At 28.7% G+C, this 9652-nt stretch overlaps 1 protein-coding gene across 1 annotated transcript in view; it reads left to right on the plus strand.

Moving 5' to 3' along the window:
* Positions 1 to 2653: 2653 nt before the first annotated feature.
* CCHa1-R (CCHamide-1 receptor) overlaps positions 2654 to 9652 on the plus strand; it is a 475427-nt gene continuing 468428 nt past the window's right edge. Inside the window, exon 1 of the mRNA XM_067047617.1 lies at positions 2654 to 2797. The gene's annotated coding sequence lies outside the window, so the exon portion shown is untranslated. The remainder of the gene's footprint in view (positions 2798 to 9652) is intronic.

Below are 9652 nucleotides of genomic sequence, written 5' to 3' on the forward strand. Positions count from 1 at the left end.
ACATCCCACGCAGGTTCTTGTATCCTTATTCATAAATCTTTACCTCACTCCCTTATTCCTTCCACTCCGTCTGATATTATTCAATCAACATCCGTCAGCTTATCCCCTCGCCCGTTTAACATTATACTTTCTGCTGTATATTGTTCTCCAGGTAATTCCCTTTCCTATAGCCATCTTGACTCCTTATTTCGGTCTTTTGGTCCGCGATTTATTGTTGGAGGAGATTACAACGCCGAAGATCAACGGGGGGGGGGATGCAGAACCTCCAATACTCGCGATAGGACTCTCTCCTGAGTCAGAACATTCAATAGTTATTCCATCCTCTCTCCTACTTATTGGCCTACATCCCTTAAAAAACGTCCCGATATCCTTGATATATTTGTTACTTCCCCAATACCCACCTCACAATACCCACAATCCACAATTCAATCTTTAGATGACCTCTCTTCAGACCATAGCCCGGTTCTACTTCACATCCATTCATATTCTATTCCTCTTCCCTCTCCCCCTTCAATGGTTACAGGATAGGTAAACTGGAAAAATTTTCGGACTGATCTAGAAAACGTACTTGATTTAAAAAGTACACTAAAAACAAAAGAACAGATCGACTCTGCTATCGAAATACTTTCTAGATCGATAGGAACTACTATCACTAACAATACTTCACCAATGAACATAAAAGGTTTTCAAGAAAACAACTTACCCCGTCACATATAAGCATTATTAACAGAAGAACGCCGGGCAAGAGCGAGGTGGCACAGAACAAGATATCCTTCGGACGAAACTCATTACAATACATTGACTAACAGATTAAAAGCAGAAATTAGAAAACACAGAACACAAAATTTCCTGAACTTAACAGAAAACTTAAATACCACTGACAAATCATTATGGAGAACTACTAAAAAGCTACTAAAATATAAATCCTTCAACCATCCACTTCTCACTGAAAATAAGACTTGGACACGATCAGATGAAGAAAAAACTCAAATGTTCGACGAACACCTCTTCAAAACTTTTAACCCCCATTCTGATATCCTTAATCCAACCCACCTTGAACATGTTGAAGCAGAGATTATAATTCTACTCCAAATTACCCTTCCTTCTAATGCAATTCATCCCTCAGAAATAATGAACATCATCCACCAATTACCTTCTAAAAAAGCTCCTGCCCACGATCTTATCACAGCACACATTCTGAAACAGCTCCCTCGTAAAGCCATTCTATTCCTTACTTATATCTATAATGCTACACTCCGATCCACCTATTTCCCCGACCTTGGAAAAGGTCTATATTAAAAATGTAATATATCTTCCTTCCATCCTATTTCACTCCTGCCCAGTATGGGCAAAATCCTAGAAAAACTCTTGTTAAAACGCCTCTATCCAATCCTTGACCCATATCATGTTATTCCTGACCACCAGTTTGGATTTAGAAAATCCCATTTTACCAAACAACAGAGTCATCGAGTGGTTGATGTCATATCTTTCACATTGGGGCGCGGAATGTACTGCACGGGAGTTTTCCTCGACGTTGAACAAGCTTTTGATCGAGTCTGTCATCCAGGTCTGCTCTATAAACTTTGTCAATTCCTACCCCCTACATATTTCCTTATAATCCGCTCCTACCTTTTTGATAGAAGCTTTAAAGTAAATAGTAACCTCGCCTACTCATCTCTCTTTTCTCAGTCCGCCGGTGTTCCTCAAGGTAGTATCTTAGGTCCCATCTTTATACGGTTTAGACAGCTGACGGTTTATACAGCTGACCCAACCCACCCTAACACAATCCTAACAACATACGCTGATGACACATGTATACTGTCTGTAAACAACGACCCAACTAATGCATCACAAACACTACAGATTCACATAACATCTATTGAAGAATGGTGTCAAAACTAGAGAATCAAAATAAATCCTGACAAATCCCATCCGATCACCTTTACTCTCCGTCGCAAACCTCTACCCTTCTGTCCTACAGTATCCTTTCTAAATACTCCACTAACGCCTATTGAACGGATTCGATACTTAGGACTCCATTTTGACAAGAGACTTACTTGGAATCCACACATAAGAATGAAACGACAAGAAATTGGTCGTAGATTGCTACAACACTTACTTCACAAACGCTCTAAACTTCCCATTCACTACAAAAAAATTAGTTTACACTACGATAATCAGACCAATTTGGAAATATGGAATTGAGCTCTGGGGCTCTACCAAACCATCAAATTCCTCCCGCATCCAATCCTTATAATCCAAAATCCTACGTAAAATCCTACACAGCCAGTCGCAATGACAGACATCATTCGAAATCCTGACTGACGTGAATGACGCATTACGAAAACCCCTATATTGTCAGTTCGACTGATGCTAGAAAGCTTGTTTGGACATTATTCGCAACATCCCCTCTAATTAAAATATTTGTATTATTAGATTTTAAATTTTTTTTCGCTAATCCATCATTAATACTGGTGCATGATCAATCTGAATGTCAATCTTTGATTTTACTGTCGACTGCAGGGGTTCCGAATGTCTTTTAATAAATGAGTCAATTTTCATTTGTATTAGACAAATTGAATATATAATTTTCATGTGTAAAAATAATAATAATAAATTTAAGAAGTGATTTATTTTAATATACCTCAAGATATAAATAATTTGAAGGTTTATAGTGAAGATTTAGTAGGAACAGTAGCGCTGCCTATGCCCCAAGCGGCCACCCTCGGCAGTCTACAACTGGACACAGAAGGAGAGCTATGTCTGTCCTGGAGAACTTAGCTTACGTCTTCTGAAGGTAAGTCGAACCTTAAGCTGGTTCGTCGAAAAGCTTTCGATTGGGCTTGGCGTCTTCTTTTTATGAATAAAAAACATGTTAATACAACAAAAATCCATATCATAAATGCTGTAAAAATGAGAAAAAATAAATAAAGAGACATTCATGACAATAAGTTTAAATTAATTCTTCAACACATTTATATTTTTATGAAAAGAAAAATTATTAATTTGATAATTTTTTATTTAAAAGTAACCGAACATATGTGAAAAGAAGATATTCATTAACAAAAAATATGTACATTTAAAAACAAAAAAACTCAATATTATTAATTATTAATATGAATGATTGAGGACTAGTATTCTTAAAACCTCATTAAAACCAAATTGTAAAAAATAAAACTATATAAGAATATTTTTTTTATTAATTTAATTGCAAGAAATATTATTTTGTACATATATATATATATTTTTTAGTGACATTTCAGCCTCTTTTTAACTTTTGCCATCTTGAAACTTCTTTTTATTTATTATCCATAATAGGAAAAAAAAAGAAACAACCAACATACTAGTTTATATATTTTTTAAAAAGTAATATATGATTTTAATATAAGAATTTTAAGAGTAATGTTAATTAACATATAGTTTATAAAAAGCCTAAAAAAGAGAAAATATCAACTAATACTTCCATAGAGTTGTATTTATAACACAAAAGAATTTTAATAAAATCACTGGGATGAAGAAGTTTAAAAATGGTCAAAGTTAAAAAAATATTAAAAATTGATATTTTTATAAACATTTTTTTTTGAATTAATAATTTCAAGATGAATAACATTAAAAAATATAAAACAATAATAAAGTTGTCCATAGTAAAAAAAAACTTTATAGTTAAGACCTTAAGAATATTATTTTAATTGTTCATTAGGCTTATGATAAATACATTTAAGTATACCAAGTATATAATAATTAAAGTAAAGATATAAAAAATAAAAGGAGCCTCCAACAATGCTTTATTATTTATTAAAACAGTAAAATTTTATAATTGATTATTATCTGCAACATCTCGCCAATGACCCATAAAGTCAGATGCGATTTATAAGAAAAGTAAATAAAACAATAATTATTCTTCATTAATCAAAATAAATATAAATTATCGGATAAATTAGATGGATAGTTTATTCGAAACGTCACCCAAAATATAAAAATAAATGAAGTAAAAAGTAGTGAAGTTTTTTATTCCTTAGAAATAAATTATTATTACTTTTATTTATTTTGTTAATATTGATTCATCCAGCCTCTGAAAACGAAGATTTTTACTTACTACTTTATTAGAAACATTTATAGATTTTTGATTAAATTGATGACATGATATGATATTTAATGTACACAATTTTAGTTTTTATTAGTTCATAATTAAATGAATCGAAATAATTGAAGAATTAATCACTTAATGTCTTCAAACAATAAACATAAAACAAAGATTTTAGTACTGATGATGCCAAAATCGATAAAATAATTACTTCACAATAAACTTTAGGGAATCAAGGTTATGAATTGGGATTTGTATCCAGATTTTTTTTTCTATTTTGTGTTTTGTTTCTATTTTATGCATAATATTAAGTTTATTGCTAAAAAGAGGTTTGTTGCCATCTACCTATATGTCAGAACCAAATCTACGTTTCAGAACTGAGAAATTATCAATAATTAACTAATAAATATTAATGATCATGTTTATTTTAATGTGAAAATAAATATTAGAATATTAAAAAAGAATAGGTAAAAGTTAAAAAACTATGAAATTAACATAAAAAATCAAATAACGTCTGATGAGAGAGAATTAGATGAAAAACTGATTAGTTATTTAACCCTGTAATCGAGACTTAGAGCTTTATTTTTAAATTTTTCCTTTATATCCTAACAAATAAATTAATAACTAAATCATAAATAATATAAATAAGAAAGGGAAAGTTTAGTGCGTATAAAAGGGAGTTTTCTTAGTTTATATATATAATATAAATACATACACAGGCTGTTCTTGCCTGTAACTTCTCACTCACAGTCATATTGATCTCTGTCTCTCAAAAACGACAATGCCCATAAATGTGAAATTATTAATGATGGTTTCACTTATCCTCCAGATTTGAAATAAAATTCGAATTCTGAATGGTTTAAATAAAAATTTCTAGTACCTGAAAAAACTAAGTTTTCGAAAAACTTGAGCACTATACATCTTCTGAAACATAATAGTTACTCATTAGAAATAGAAACACTTGAAAATCTAGGGAAGAAACCACCCAATGATGATAATTCAAACATTAATTTAAATTAGAAGATCCCGTAGCCATCTTCTCTTCATGATTATCAGGGATTGTTAAGGATGAGAGATTAATAACTAATGGCCTTTGAAGTTTATAGGGAAAGAAATTTGGAATGAAAAGACGCATATCTATTTCTGGCTAAATCAGCAACAAAAGGGATGTTAGGGTCTTTGTGGATAAGTTTATTTGTGACGTAATAAGGAGCATGAAGGATTTTACGGAGGATTTTGGATTGTAAAGATTGGATACGGGAGGAAGTTATGATTTGGCAAAGCCCTAGAGCTCAATTCCGTATATCCAAATTGGTCTGATATACATAGTATATAATAATTTTTGGTTGTGGATGGGAAGTTCAGAGCGTTAGTGAAGTAAGTGTTGTAGTAATCGAAAAACAGTTTCTTGTCTTGTACGGGGATTCCAAGTAAGTCCTTTAGTGAAATATTTAAAAAGGCTACTGTGTAAAGGTTATAGGAGGGTAGAGGTTTACGACGGAAAGTGGTGGGATTTGTTAGGATTTATTTTGATACTCCAGTTTCGACACCATTCTTCAATGGATCTTATTGGCAAATAATAACATAGAAAGGCGTGAAACTATAGAAATCCTGGATTTATAAAATAATGATGAAATTAAACATAAGACAGTTATGATGAAAATTAAACATGATTCGATTATAGCTCAATTAACAGTGTTCTAGATGGTTTTTAAATTCCCTACCATATACAACTTAAAAATTTGTACACTTTTGTAATACAAAACATTGGATACAGTCTATATTTAGTATTAAAAAAATCAGTGTTATTTTCTTTAACACAATTTGTTGGCAAAATACATATTGTATGATTTGTTGTGATTTTAGAATTGTAGTTGCGCCTCGGTATTTTGTGGATCCATTCATTTAAATTTATCAACAAAAGAATTATTGCAATGAAGCTCATTTACTCAATGAATTCTTTTGACCAGTATAATAATTTAGAATTACGAGCCAACGTTTCGGGTTAGGAAAATCTTTGGATTTATTTGTATAATTGCCGAATAAAGTAATCAAAAATATTGTATTGTACAAAGGTCATTTAAAATTAAACAAAAGAGTAATTGGTATATAGAAATATATTTTGGTAGCTCAGATTTCAAAATATACATACATATCTATGTGTGCATATTTATTTTTATAAGTTTAATAATTGAATTTATAAATTCAATGATTAAAATAATTGCCCAACATATCATATGTGTGAATTCATTCAGGATCGATCTAGGTAACTTTTTTTTTTAGCAGATTTCTCATAACAGAATTAATTAATTAACATATTTTATAACTTTAGGAAAAATTCAGTAATTTATGGGATATTACTGATAAATAATTCTGAATTTCTAAAACAGAGTAAATAACAAACTAGCCAACATTTAGCAAATTAACGCATCTTTCAGTCTTGCTGATCATTCTAAGTAATAATACCACAGAGTAATCAATTTGTCAGTCGTTGCGATAGTTGAACAGTTGGAACTGTAAACAGTAGGTGGTAAATAAATGCAGTTTCATTTATTGCATTTTGTCATAATTTGAGGTGTGTAATATCAAAGGATATTTATTATATATTAGGTGCTTAGGTTATCTGTTAACGTTATTAATTAAATAATAATTAATAATTAATAATTAAAAAATAAATTAAACATTAAAAATTAACTGTTCAATTGGCTTAGTCTTGAAAAAATGAATAAATTGTAATTTTCACATGATGTTATGTTCACCATATCATATTTTATTATTGTTGTTTTCAATTTTTTTTTTCTAATCACTTCTTTTGTTAGACTTAGCTTCATATTTTACTTCTTTATCTAATATTATGGTTACATATTTCATTTGTTACATATATTTTCTTTCTCGCAATTTTATTTTTTCTTTCAATATTTTTAATTTTTAATTCTTAATACACTATTCATATTTCTTTGCATTATATAACTTCAAATTTTTATTTTATTTCCTTAATTATGTTATTTTACTTACTTATTCAATTACCTATATATACATTTTATTTTCCACTTCATTCATCACTATAATTTTATTAATTCCATTCTGCACAATTATGTACTTTATGTATCTTTATATATCTGTTTATATTTTCTTTTGTATTTTCTGTATTCATTAGTTGTTATCTTGTTTTGTTAACAAGCTCTAATGAAGGCTAAAAACTCTGGCCGAAACGTTGGCACGATTAAATGAGTTACTTTAATTTATTTGTGTTATATTTTGACCGCACTCCTCTCCCCCCCCAACCATCTTCTCGTATAAGTCATCTACGGTCAACTGTTTCGCATGATTAAGAATAAACTGTATTTTTTTTAATTCCTGAATTTTGTAGGAAAAAAAGGTAGGTTGTAATTAATTTTTTTTTTGTTGAGATTTGAGGTTATAGTTTTATAACCTTCTGAAAATAAACTAATTATTATAATATAATAAGTGTGGTAACATGGAAGAAAAGAAGGAGGAAGAAGAAGATAATATTTCAGTTGTTTTAAATATTTATTTTCAACCACAATTAACTTTGATAATTTATGTGAAAAGATGGTCGGAGGTGCGGTCAGCAAAAATGCACAAATAATCGAAAATTATTTATTTGTGCCGAAGTTTCGACCTGAATTTCAGGTTTTCATCGGGACTCATTATTTTCTCTTCATTTAAGAATCAATAATCAATCAATTATTATCGCAAATAATTACCAACCAAGCTTCGCATATAATACTTTCTAAAAGTATTTAAAAAGTTCATATTGGTTTTCACCACCCTAAAACTATGTTTTTAATGAAATATATAATAATTTTTATTTTGTCTACCATTTATTTCCAAAAATCATAAAAATCTTTTGTAGCTGATAATGTCAAAAGTTTGCCGAAATATATCAAACAGTATATATCGGACTAAGTTAGGTTAATTTGAATTTGAGATGTAATACAGTCTATTTATAATTGCTCAAATGTAAAAAGTATATTTGAGTGGTATTTATTTTTTTTAAATTCAGTAAATTTATGCATAGTGGTTATCATCAGATATAAGGAAAAATCGTCTTTCGAAGGATTTGAATTTGATCCAAGTATGCACAAATATTGAAGATTTCTAATTCTAGAGGAAATATGCAACTTCATTATCTTCATCAGATAAAAAAAAATGTGAGTCTTTTAATTTTGTTAATGATTTTTATATTAGGATTGAAATGTTGAATCCAAAAATTTTATATTATTATATAATAATTAGAGCTGGATTCATTGATTTGAGGACCAGACTAGGGATGGGATATCGATATCGATATTTTGTCTCTGATACCCGATATTTTGATATCGATATCGAGTAACCGATAATATCGGAATATCGATATTCTCCTTCGATAATATCGAAATATCGGTTTAAAAAAATGTAATATATCTTTAATCTTATATTCAGGAGGAAATATTCGTACCAAAATATAATATGGCAAAGATATTCCGAAGTTATTTAATCCAAATATAGATATTTTGTAAAAGAAAATATTCAAGATTAATAATAGTATTTCGATATTTAATATTGATTATTCATTTCCATATTTGACATTTTTATAATTATTTATTTCTAACGTTAGTAAAAGTATTCCGATATTGTATTATCAAAAGGTCGATATACTGTTTCAATAATTTGACATCCTTTTGATCTTTGATAATGTTATTTATATCGATATCGATAATTACCAACAATATTCTAATATTATTTTATTGAAATATCGATATTATGTTTAAAAATACTAGACAAATTTAAAATGAAATATTAATATTTTGTTTCATTAATTTAATATCAATTTCGATACTAAACATATTTGATAATATCGATATGAAAGATTATCAACAATATTCCGATATCATAATCGAAATATGGCTATTTTGTTTAAAAAGGCTAACAATGTATTTCGATATGTGACACTGTTAATAATATCCTTATGAAAATTATTAGCGACAGTAAGATATTATTTTATAGAAATATTAGTAATTCGTACTAAAAAAAATTGTGAAAAATATAGAAATAGTATTTCGATATTCTATTTTGATAAATTCATATTCTTTTCGATATTCGACGTTGTTACTAATATCGATATTTTATAACAAAAAAAATTATGTAAAGCTAAAAAAAGGTATTTCGATTTTTCATTTTGAAAATTTCATATTCATTTCGGTATTTTACATTGTTGATAATATCTATATTGATATTTCGATATTTTTTTATAGAATTATCGATATTTGGTATAATAAGATTAAGAAAGTTTTATAAAAAGTTATTACTTTAATTCGTTAAATTTTCGATATAGATATTTCGATATTTTAAAATATCGATATTTTAGTTCCGATATAATGTCGATATCGATATTGCTATCCGATATCGATATAGATATCAATATCGATATTTTTCTTTCGATATCCCATCCCTAGACCAGACTCGTATGTAGAAATATCGGATTGTCTGATTTATACGTTTGTGTTCAATGTTAATACCACTTATCAGCACATCACATAATCACTTATATTTATATTATATACA

The sequence above is a fragment of the Halyomorpha halys genome, unplaced genomic scaffold (assembly GCF_000696795.3).
Source record: "Halyomorpha halys isolate HHAL.00 unplaced genomic scaffold, Hhal_1.1 Scaffold218.1, whole genome shotgun sequence".
NCBI lineage: Eukaryota > Metazoa > Arthropoda > Insecta > Hemiptera > Pentatomidae > Halyomorpha > Halyomorpha halys.